Below are 10654 nucleotides of genomic sequence, written 5' to 3' on the forward strand. Positions count from 1 at the left end.
TTGATGGTGGTTTTAAAATATAACACATTTAATTTGATGAAACCCATCTATTGGGTTGGTAGTGTTTTCGTTAGATGTTTATTGTTTAATATATATATATATATATCATATAGTTCTTCAATGATATAAGAAGGAAAAGAAAACATGCTAGAAGGTAAATGTCATGGGCAGTATTATACAGCATAAGGAATATCATCAATAATACTGTAATAATTTTGATGGGGACAGACGGTTATTAGACATTGTAGAGATCATTTTTTTGTGTATGTAACGTCAAATCACTTGTGGTACACGTGTAACTAACATAATATTGTATGTTAACTATAATATAGTTCAATAAAAAATAAAATTGTGTAAAAAATTTTAAAAATTAATAAAGAAAAACATGCAATGCCTGTCTTCCCACGTTCCACTTCCACAGTTACTCATCCTTACACACATGCACATACCACACTGCCACGCCTTGTAGACATATACATGTCTGTGTATGTGTACTAACATACGGTATATACGTAGATCGAGTTATTTGTTTTTACCAAGGTAAAATTATGATTTGCATATCATTCTGTAGTTACTCCCACTCCCTACAACATGGACATATTTCTAAGTCAATACCTCAAACTTCTTCAGTTTTTAAATAATGAATAACATTGGATTAATACACCATTGTTTAACTATTTAAAATATTTTATTTCCAATTTTTCCTATTGCAAACAACACTGCAATGAGCCAACTCATTTTTTACAGTGAATATACTTAGCTTAGGGGTACCCATATTCTTCGACTTTTCCTGTCCTAGATGGCAAATGTGAGTTTTTCAAGATCCCAGAGTTACTGTATTGATGCAAAGTGCTGGAAACCACTCTTTGAACTGCCACTGATGCAGTCAGGTCACAAATCAAACCAGGTTATCATTAGGAATCATACCTTCAGCTACTACTATCTCCCCTACACGAACACAGGAAGTCTATATTCTGTGTGTTAAGCTTGTCCCTCTCAAAATTGTTATCACTTGTTTCCACTGTATGATAAAATATTTTCTCTTGCAAGGGAAATCAAAACAAAAGCTTTAAATCAAATAAAAGAATTGCTACATTCATTCCCTCATTAGATCTGTATTCAGGGTGTGATGTAAGATCAGGAAATTAAGAACCCACCCAGCTAAGGTTACTGAATGATGGATTGGTTGGAAATTTCCAACAATGTAATGAATTTAGTCTAACAGTTTGAATGGTCCGCTTACAGACTGTAGTCAGGGAACATATATACAATGTAAACTGCCCAGCTCCTTAGAGAGAAATTAACAGTGTTGGTAAAGACAAGTACTATTAAAATCACAGCACTTCTTCATTCCACCATTTCTGGTTTACAAAGGGAACAGTAGATCCCTAAAAGTTAAGGGGTTGGGAGAAACTTGATAAAAATATTTTTCATTTCTAGTTCTATAGTCCATAAGTTTATTCCTAAGCAAGTACCACGTAACTTTTACAAGCAGAGAAACCGAGATTGTGGTCTAATGGAATGAATCATTTGTCCGGTAAGAGTCGCCCATCTCAGGTTCCCAGGTCTGTGCTCAACACCCAGTCGTTGCCGCTTCTCCTGCCATGAACAACATCACCAGGATAACGCATCCTTTCACCGCCATCACCCAAATCCAGTGCTGTCCCTTGCAGTCCTCAGAATGTGTTATTCTCCATATAGCAGGCTGGCTTTTATCTTGCTAAATGAGAGATATCCTATATACCCTCTAGCATTTTTTTTTCTACATCTTTTCTGCTGCGAGATTGAAAGATTTTCCTGAAATGATATCCTGCTGATACAACCTTGACTGCTCCTTCCCCTGGAGAGGAAACAACAACTCAGAGAATCAAGCCATAGTTTTTTTTTGTTTGTTTTTGTTTTTGCGGTACGCGGGCCTCTCACCGTTGTGGCCTCTCCTGTTGCAGAGCACAGGCTCCGGACACGCAGGCTCAGCAGCCATGGCTCACGGGCCCAGCCGTTCCGCGGCATGTGGGATCTTCCCGGACTGAAGCACGAACCCGTGTCCCCGGCATCGGCAGGCGGACTCTCAACCACTGCAGTGAAATTAATCCAGCACTCTATATATCCTGTGTGGATTTTTGCAGGAAATATCTAATCCTAACTGACCCCATATTGTATCTGACCCAATCAATGCTTGCTTTTCAGAGAGAGGGGATAGCATTCTTTTGTCTGGGTGACTGGGTATTTAGGGGTGTGGCCTATGATAATATCCTGGGATATAACTGGTGGAGGGTAGGGATTGTGCTCTATGTACATTTTTAGTGATTAACTCATGAACGTTAAGACCATTAAACGAGGAGGAAGAACATTTTGCCGTTCCTTGCTTATTGCGTTAAGTGTACTTACAGGCACCTTGGCCATCAGGACGATGTGAGGAGTTGATGAGCCACTTAGGAAAGGGAAGGGCTCGGTACCTTCTCTCCGACCATCTCCCTCCTCTCTGACCTTCAGTTCCTGCTTTTATTCAGACACTAGCTTTCTCTGGTTCGGACAACTGCAGCTGCTCCCCGAACTTCCCATCACGGTCCCCCCAGTGCCATCCTGCTGCCAGAATGATCTACCGGAATGATTTCTCCAGAACGAAACCCTGACCACGTGACTCCCTCGCTGAATTCCTTTTCTGTGGTCCCTCTGCACACTGGGAAACCTGGTGCTCCTTAAGGGGACACTCAGGCCCTTTCTCACCTGGCCCTGACACCCCTCCAGCCTCGTTATGCTAAGTGCTTGCAGTTCTGTCGACACACCAAGCTGTTCTTCCTGCCTCCAGGCCAACCCCCCGGGCCACCACCATCATCACCTTGTCATACCCTACACCCAATCACCCAAGCCACCTGATGGACTCGAGGATAATGCTTTGCCTTCCTGTCACACAGCTCCCACCCCAGGTGGAATGACACTCCCAACTTTGTGTCCCCTGGGTACTCCCGTCGTGTACCTGTAATGTCCGTCTGTCCTGCTCAAAGGCACAGACTGAGTCTTGTTCACTCAGTGTGCACAGTCCCCAGCCCTGTGCCGGGAGCGTGGCGTGCACTGCTGGAGTGATTCCATGCTTCAGTGCCTGGCGGAGCTAGGATAGGAGCGCGGTCTCTTCCTTTTCTGGCATTCTCCCAGCCCAGCGTGGCTCCTCTGTCTTTGCCTCTGTTGCTGTTGGGGTGTCTGTGGTGGCGCTACAGATGCCCCAGCACTGCTGTCTGCACTGCCCCACTCGGCTGTACCAACGCGCTTGAGCTTGTGCTGTTCTTCTTAATCCTCTGGCATAGAGCTTCTCAACCTTGGACCCCTTAGCTCTGTTAGAATCACCTGCATTGCTTTTACAAAATACAGATGTCCAGGCCCCACCCCAGACAAGTTCATCAGAACTCTTGGGGGTAGAACTCAGGCATCAGCGTGCAGGGTTTTAAGCTCCCCACGGGATGCTAGTGCAGCCTGGATTGACTGCACTGTGGGCTTTACCTGCTTTACTTAATGACTCCAGGGAGCTATCATTTGCGGGGAGGGGGCGAAGAATCAGGATGACCCGTAGCACTACCCATGTAAGGAAGTGAAACACCAAAGCACTCCACAGTGAGTTCTGAGCAGACTCCAGAGAAAGTTTGGCTCAGAAGGTTTCCCGCCTCTGGGCTCCACTCAAAAGGTATGACCAGTGCGATCTCCAGATGGGGTTTGCTTTTGTCACAGCTTATAGCACATACTCTTGATGCCTGGCTACGGTGTGCAGATTTGAAAATATCCCCACACTTCAAATCACTGTTGACCCACTTCTAAAGAGAGTAGCTGAATTCCCCAGACATTACTTCTTAAATACTCTTCAGCATATGAGATGTGTTTGTTTGTTTACCATATAGCATTGCATCCAGCCATTTCACAAACTAGAATTTATGGAACAATTCCCAGCAGCCCCGCTCGACACAACAATGAAAGAGTTAGTATTAGGAACACTAACACCTTGGCTGCCCTCCTCCTTACCTGTTTCTACCTCTCCACTCCCACCTCCACCTCCATCCACAGCCTCGGCCTGTGCAACCCATTCTGGGGCCGTGGCCATTGCAGGGTCCACCTGCTGACGGCGGCATCTGGTGTGCCTGTGAGATGAGCGTCACCATGGGTTTAGAAGAGAAATCAAATGCCTCTCTGATGTGTCCTCAGAGAGTGAAAGGACCGCTGCAACAATGTTGTTTCGTTTACATTGTGAACAGAAAAATATCTCAAAACACAAAAAGTTTCCCGCTGTGGCTCTGATTTCAGTTTCCTGAGTGCAGCCCTTCATAGAGAAACAAAATGAAATGGTCTTACCGAGCAGCTGGTAGTCCATAGTAGTCCATAGTAGTCCACAAGTGCAGAGGGGGAAACACAAAATCTGGTCCCTGCTTCCCAAGGAATCACTGTTCAGTGAGCTGGAAAGAAAGACACACACAGAACACTATTTCAAATCCGACTAAGATAGTAAGTATAACAGAGGTTTAACAAAGTACAATAAACAACAGGGAAAAATGATTCATTTTGACTGGAAGAAAAATAGATTGATGCATTACTTCTATTTATATCTAAATATAGTTTCAGAACAAATAAAGATCTTTTAAGATGTTTCTCTTGTCTTTATATATTCCTTTCCTTTCCTAACACGTTCACAAATACACACGGCACCACAATCATGGATTTCTTGTGAAACAGCACCATTAAGAACTTGCTATATATGGGGATGATGGGAAGTTGGGGATTTGAAGCAGTTTAAAAATAATTACAAAAGGAACTTCAGCCTTGGGCATCTACAGATACCAGCACAGCAATCTGTTCTGAGAGGGAACATTTACCTGCATTTTCTGCCACCCCTGAAACATGTCTTCCTAAGGCACAAATCAGGATGTGTACTATCCTGCGTGTGAAATAAAATCAACATAAAGCTCGCTGAGAAATCACCTCTTGCAAGGTCAGCTATCTACACATATATTGTTTATAAAGCATTGGAAGTTGAAAATATTGTTCAGTTTTGTACAATGAGACCACACCCTTAAATGTCCACGTGTCACCAGCTCTCTTTTAGACAATACTTTGGAGTAGATGAAATGATTGCCACAGAGACGGATGCCAAGGGGCAACCTCCTGCTGTCTTGCATATTCAAATGACCAGTATAGCACAGCGTCAAAGTACAGAGGACACATGGTCCACTGACATGTTTGTCTCAATTTGTTGAAACCTTTAAAAATATTGAGTTATTTAATAACCAAGGAAATATAAGTATCCGTTCTTCTATAACAGGACAAGGATGCAAACAAAGAATGCAAGCCAGAGATAAGATATGCTGCCTGGGATGTGGACAGTGTGGGTAACCAAAGTGCTGAATGCTGTTCATCGTAATAATCAGAAAAGTTGAGTAAGCTGGGTGGCTCTTTTGCTCTAGCTAGACTGTATTTTTGAAAAGCCACTTTGCATCCATGCTAACCCTCCAAAGAATATGAGCCTATATATACGACTCTATATATATGGTCAAGGATTTAACAAAAACACTCTTGCCAAATGGAAATGAGTGCTAGGGCTCACTGCTCAGTTTGTAGAGAATCCACTAGTGACCCTTCTTCCTCTGTCTTCCCCCTATATGGTTATCATTCTTTTGTATTTCTCTGCCTATTAGTATTTATATTGTCAAGTTTACATCATTGTCTAAAAAGAAATTGAAAGGTAGCTATTGATTTTTCCCATGGGCAGAGATAATTAAAAGTTGCTTTGTTATTTTGCAACCTCAATAAAATTATAAATGGCTCTTAAGGCTTTGGAAGACAATTAATTTTGTTAATCATTATATGTTTTGTGTATTTGACATATTTCATTTTAAAAGACTAAATCATCAAGGCCTAGTGGGCAGAAACTGCATCTCTTAGAAAACACTGCTGCTCCTTATAACAAAATCACACCCTAAATACAGGTTAATACATCAGGATTTCTGAAATCTTGTCCTCATAAAGTGTATTTTCCCATTGAACCTTCCAAGGACTAGATGACCAGAGCAGGCCTCCAGCTCTAGCTTCAACTCAGCTATAGGAATGACAAGATGGCAACAAGAAAACAAAGGATTATACCTTTAGAGGCAGGACCTGTTTCTCAGCTGTTCTTTTGACTTTGCTCAAAATAGAGCTACTACGTTTGAATTTTCAGTATTTTTATTCACTCATTCATTGATTCACCCTGAGAGGGGGGACTAAAGGCTATTTGAAAAGTCCAGCTTTAAGGTCAGGGGAATGCTTTGGGATGTTTTTGATGACCAGAGTGAACGTGGATGGAGGGGAAGAAGATATTAATTCACAGGCCTCTGAAAAACTTTTTAAATGTATTTGGAACAACCAAGTCTTTAAAAAAAAAAAAAACTTGTGAATTTAATAATTAACCCGCCTTGTTAGAGCCAGCACATTTGCTTTACACTGATTTATGGTGAAGTAAAACCATACCTGTGGTGTGTCTCATGTTCTCTCTCCAGCAGATCAGAGCCTTTTGTACCATCAGAATGAATGGTTTACTAGCAAACACTTAATAGAGCCTCAAAAGTTATTTCAATATTTTAAGTGATTATAGAAGTTTAAAACTGTTACATTTTCAGTTTTAGTAAAGCCTAGTAGAAATAGGCACAATATGATTACAAAGTTTTTTAAAGAAAAGTAATCTCTGATTATAATATGTTCCCAGCGGCAAATATGGCCGACTCTATGACATGGGATCCAGAAATGCCTTGTTATTAGAATTGGAGCCCTTTTCTAATACACTTAGAAAATTCAGGGGTTTTGTCAAGGCATGTGAGTAATGACCCCAGACTCTCTATGCACATTGATCAATGAGTCTCATCTTTGTCCATTTCTTGGTGGTGGCCACTACTTATCACTTTGGCTTGCCAATTATTAAAAAGGAGTGCCTTGTATCGCTCTGTACTATCTCATTTAAAACACACCCACAGCAATTTATTTATTGTTTTTCTATGTTTCACATGGAGATTTGAGAGTTATATGTTGAGTTATATACTAATAGGTGAGTCTTTAGACCGAGGCACCCTATCTTTGCTTTGGTCCACACTCAAATATTCGGTCATCTGACCATGTCCTGGGTGTGACTGGTAATAGTGAAGGAATCCATTGTAATCATGATGCTCAATATGGAGGAGACAGAGTGATGCTCTATGAAAACTGTCCCCTCTTCACCTTATCCAATCTCCCTCATCCCTTCGTTTACCCTTCACTCTGCTCGGATAGTATCCCTCCCTCTGCCTAGGAGAGAGCTAAACGGTGAGGCCGTGACTTTGTCTGAAATGTGGTACCTGATCACTCCCGTAGTTCTCTCCCACTCCAAGTTTCATAGAAAGAGGACTTGGAGTTTCTCCTTTCCCTTCTTCAACCTCAGGGCCTTCTCAACCAAGAATGAATACAAAATGGGCTCATTTAAAGCCTACCACAGTTTATTATGTTGATATACCGAGAAAGACCGAATAAAAGTTGGGGCTGGAAGTTAATGTATTACAGTGCATTTTCTAGTATCTCAAACATTTCCTCCCAGTCCATAACCTTTCCCCAAAACCACCTACCATAGCTCTAGTATTTGTGGTTTCAATGTATATATCTATCCTTATCTCTTGCAGGCATTTTTGGTCAGGAATTTAAATCTCAAGTAAAGTTTTCTATCTTTGGAGGAGCAACTTGTCACGTAATAAAGGGTCTCTCCAAGTTTTCAACCCATAATCCTGGAAGGAATTTCAGTAAACATTTATGTAACTAGAGAAATATACCAAATATGAGGTATATCTCCTTAAGTGGAAGAAATCTGACTTGCCTTTCAGAGCCTTCGGATAAGCAGAGTTTACTTAAGTGGAAAGAATTTGTATGTTTGGCCCAATTGATAAAGAAACCCTGGAATGTTCCTAAATCCCTAAGTGACTTGGCTCCGTTGAGTTGTCTGATTGGATCTATTCAGTCTATAAACTGAGAACTACCTGGTGCTGATTCTTACTCTACTTTCTTTTGTTGTTGCCATCGCTTGTCCTCTCTCTCTCTCTCTCTCTCTCTCTCTCTCTCCTCTCTGTCTCAGATGCTTCCTCAAGTTTTTTTGTTTTTTTTTTTTCATAAAAAACAGAAATTTATTTCTCACAGTTCTAGAGGCTGGAAGTCCAAGATCAAGATGCCAGCAGATTAGGTGTCTGGTGAGAGAGAGCCTGCTTCCTGGTTCATAGGTGGCTGTCTTTTTGCAGTTTCCTCAATGATGGAAGGGGCAAGGGAACTTGCTGGGGTCTCTTTTATAAGAGCACTAGTCCCATTCATGAGGACTCCACCCTCATGACCTAATCATCTCCCAAAGGCCCCCATCCCCATCTCCAAACACTGTCACATTGGGGGTTAGGTTTCAACATAAAAATTTAGCAGAGATATAAACTTTCAGTTTTATTTTTCCTAAAAATTCAATCAGTGCTGGAACCCAGAGTTTAAGACATGTAATATAGCACCTTTGCCATACAGAGCTCTATGTAACGTCCAAGTTGAGGAGGTAACCATGGTGATGTCTTGGATTAACAAAACAATCACACGCGAAGAGGTTCAAGCAGCAGAGTTATATAACTGTGTGTCTAGAGGCAGACTTCTATTACTGAAGCTCTACTTAGATCAAGGGATGAGGTTCAAGGTTCCCGTTACTTAACTATATGTCCCTTAGGTACAAAATACTAGTGACTCACTTCACTTCCATGGTGATATTGTATATGCTTGGCAGAAACTGGCATAGAACATGGCTAATTCTAAGAGTGTAACCAATCAACAGTGGAGAATGCTGTGTCTAAAAAACACCACTACCTTCTCCTGCTTCTCTGATATACAATACACCCTGACTTTGGAGAAACATATCATCTCAAAGTGCCCCCAACTTTGACTTTGCTCCACTGATGCAGCAAGTGCCAAGGACCCGTTTATCCCAGGTCAACCCTGCTGGGAAGGTCTGGTCTCCCTGATCTTTAGCCAAGAGCAAGGAGTTCAGCCTGTTTGTTGAGAATGATCGTAACTCATGTAAAATCAGAACAGTATTCCTCGAAGCAAACCCACCATTGCCCTGCCTCCACATGTTAAGAAGGCCACTTCTTAACATGTAGAGAAATGAAATGTAAATGATCAAAAATAACTCTACGTGAAAGCCCCTTTCTTAATCCGTGTGCATCTTCAGACTGCCCTCTGTGATTTTTTTCTTCTCCTTCAAGGCTGCTTTTGCTGTATATGTCGTCCCATTTCACTAGGATATGGGTGTTCCACATAAGTTTGCCTCAAAGCCCTTCCCCACACATGCCCAGCATAAGCCCACAATAAGACTAAGAGTCAAGTAGCTAATAGAGGGAGGAGTAAATTCGGGGTATGGTTAACTCTGGGTGTCTTTGTCTGGTTTTTATTCGTATAAATTTATTTATTTTATTTATTTATTTTCGGCTGTGTTGGGTCTTCATTGCTGTGTGTGGGCTTTCTCTAGTTGCAGGGAGCGGGGGCTACTCTTAGTTGAGGTGCGCGGGCTTCTCATTGCAGTGGCTTCTCTTGTTGCGGAGCTCAGGCTCTAGGAGCACAGGCTTCAGTAGTTGTGGCACACGGGCTTAGTTGCTCTGCGGCATGTGGGATCTTCCCAGACCAGGGCTTGAACCCGTGTTCCCTGCATCGGCAGGGGGATTCTTAACCACTGCGCCACTAGGGAAGCCCTGCCTGTTTTGTTTTGTTTTTATTTTTTAATTGCTATCTCATCAACTATACTCTAGTCTCCCTGAGAATAAATAAAATAAGGACATAACCAAGGAATATCAAATTCTTCTCTAGTAGACAATTCATTACATGTGGATAATTTTGTTCAGGAAGGGCAAATTGTCATCCTTTAGCTTAATACAGTATATAAACCTATATAGAGTCAGGAAATGTGTATATGATATTTTTGCAAAATAAGCCCAAGTCCCAATCAAAGGGGTAGTAAAGGGTAGTTACCGCTGAATGATAGTCTTATTGTGACAGAGGATAAACACGAGATGTTGCAGCCACTCGACATACATATATAGACACATATATTTTCCTGCGTTTCTAGCAGGAAAGTAAATATTAACTTATCTACCTATCCTCTGTTGCCCACTTGCTACTTTGAGCATACTTGGCAAAGACAGTTGGCAGTTTTCAGTAAAGTTTAGAGCCATAAATTGGCTGTAAGGTGATGTGCTTGCTTTGAAATCAAACCTTTAAAAGCTAACTAGCCCTCACCAAGGTCAAACCCAAGACCTTACAGTATAATGGCCCAAACCTCAACTGTTTAACACTCCAGGCCTAAGAAGGGGATTCAGGAAGTGACCCTAGTAAATTACTCAAAAGGGAGAAAGAAAAATTGAGCATGCCCCAGATTCTTACATTAGTCTTACACTTCTCTCTTTAGTTCTGGAGTTCTCTGTGAAGGAACAGACAATCATACTGGTGATCTCCGTTTTCCTCTTTCTTAAGAGAAAGTGCGTTTTCCCAGAATCCTAGAATCTCAGCATGAGAAGAGACCTTAAATGTCATCTAGCCCCACACTCTATCCAATGCACAAATTGTCTCGTCATCGCACCCAGGAAGCAAGCGGTGCCTGCTCTCAGCC

Source organism: Delphinapterus leucas, chromosome 12, assembly GCF_059928025.1.
Source record: "Delphinapterus leucas isolate spDelLeu-1000000601 "Yukka" chromosome 12, BTC_Dleu_Yukka2, whole genome shotgun sequence".
Classification (NCBI taxonomy): Eukaryota; Metazoa; Chordata; class Mammalia; order Artiodactyla; family Monodontidae; genus Delphinapterus; species Delphinapterus leucas.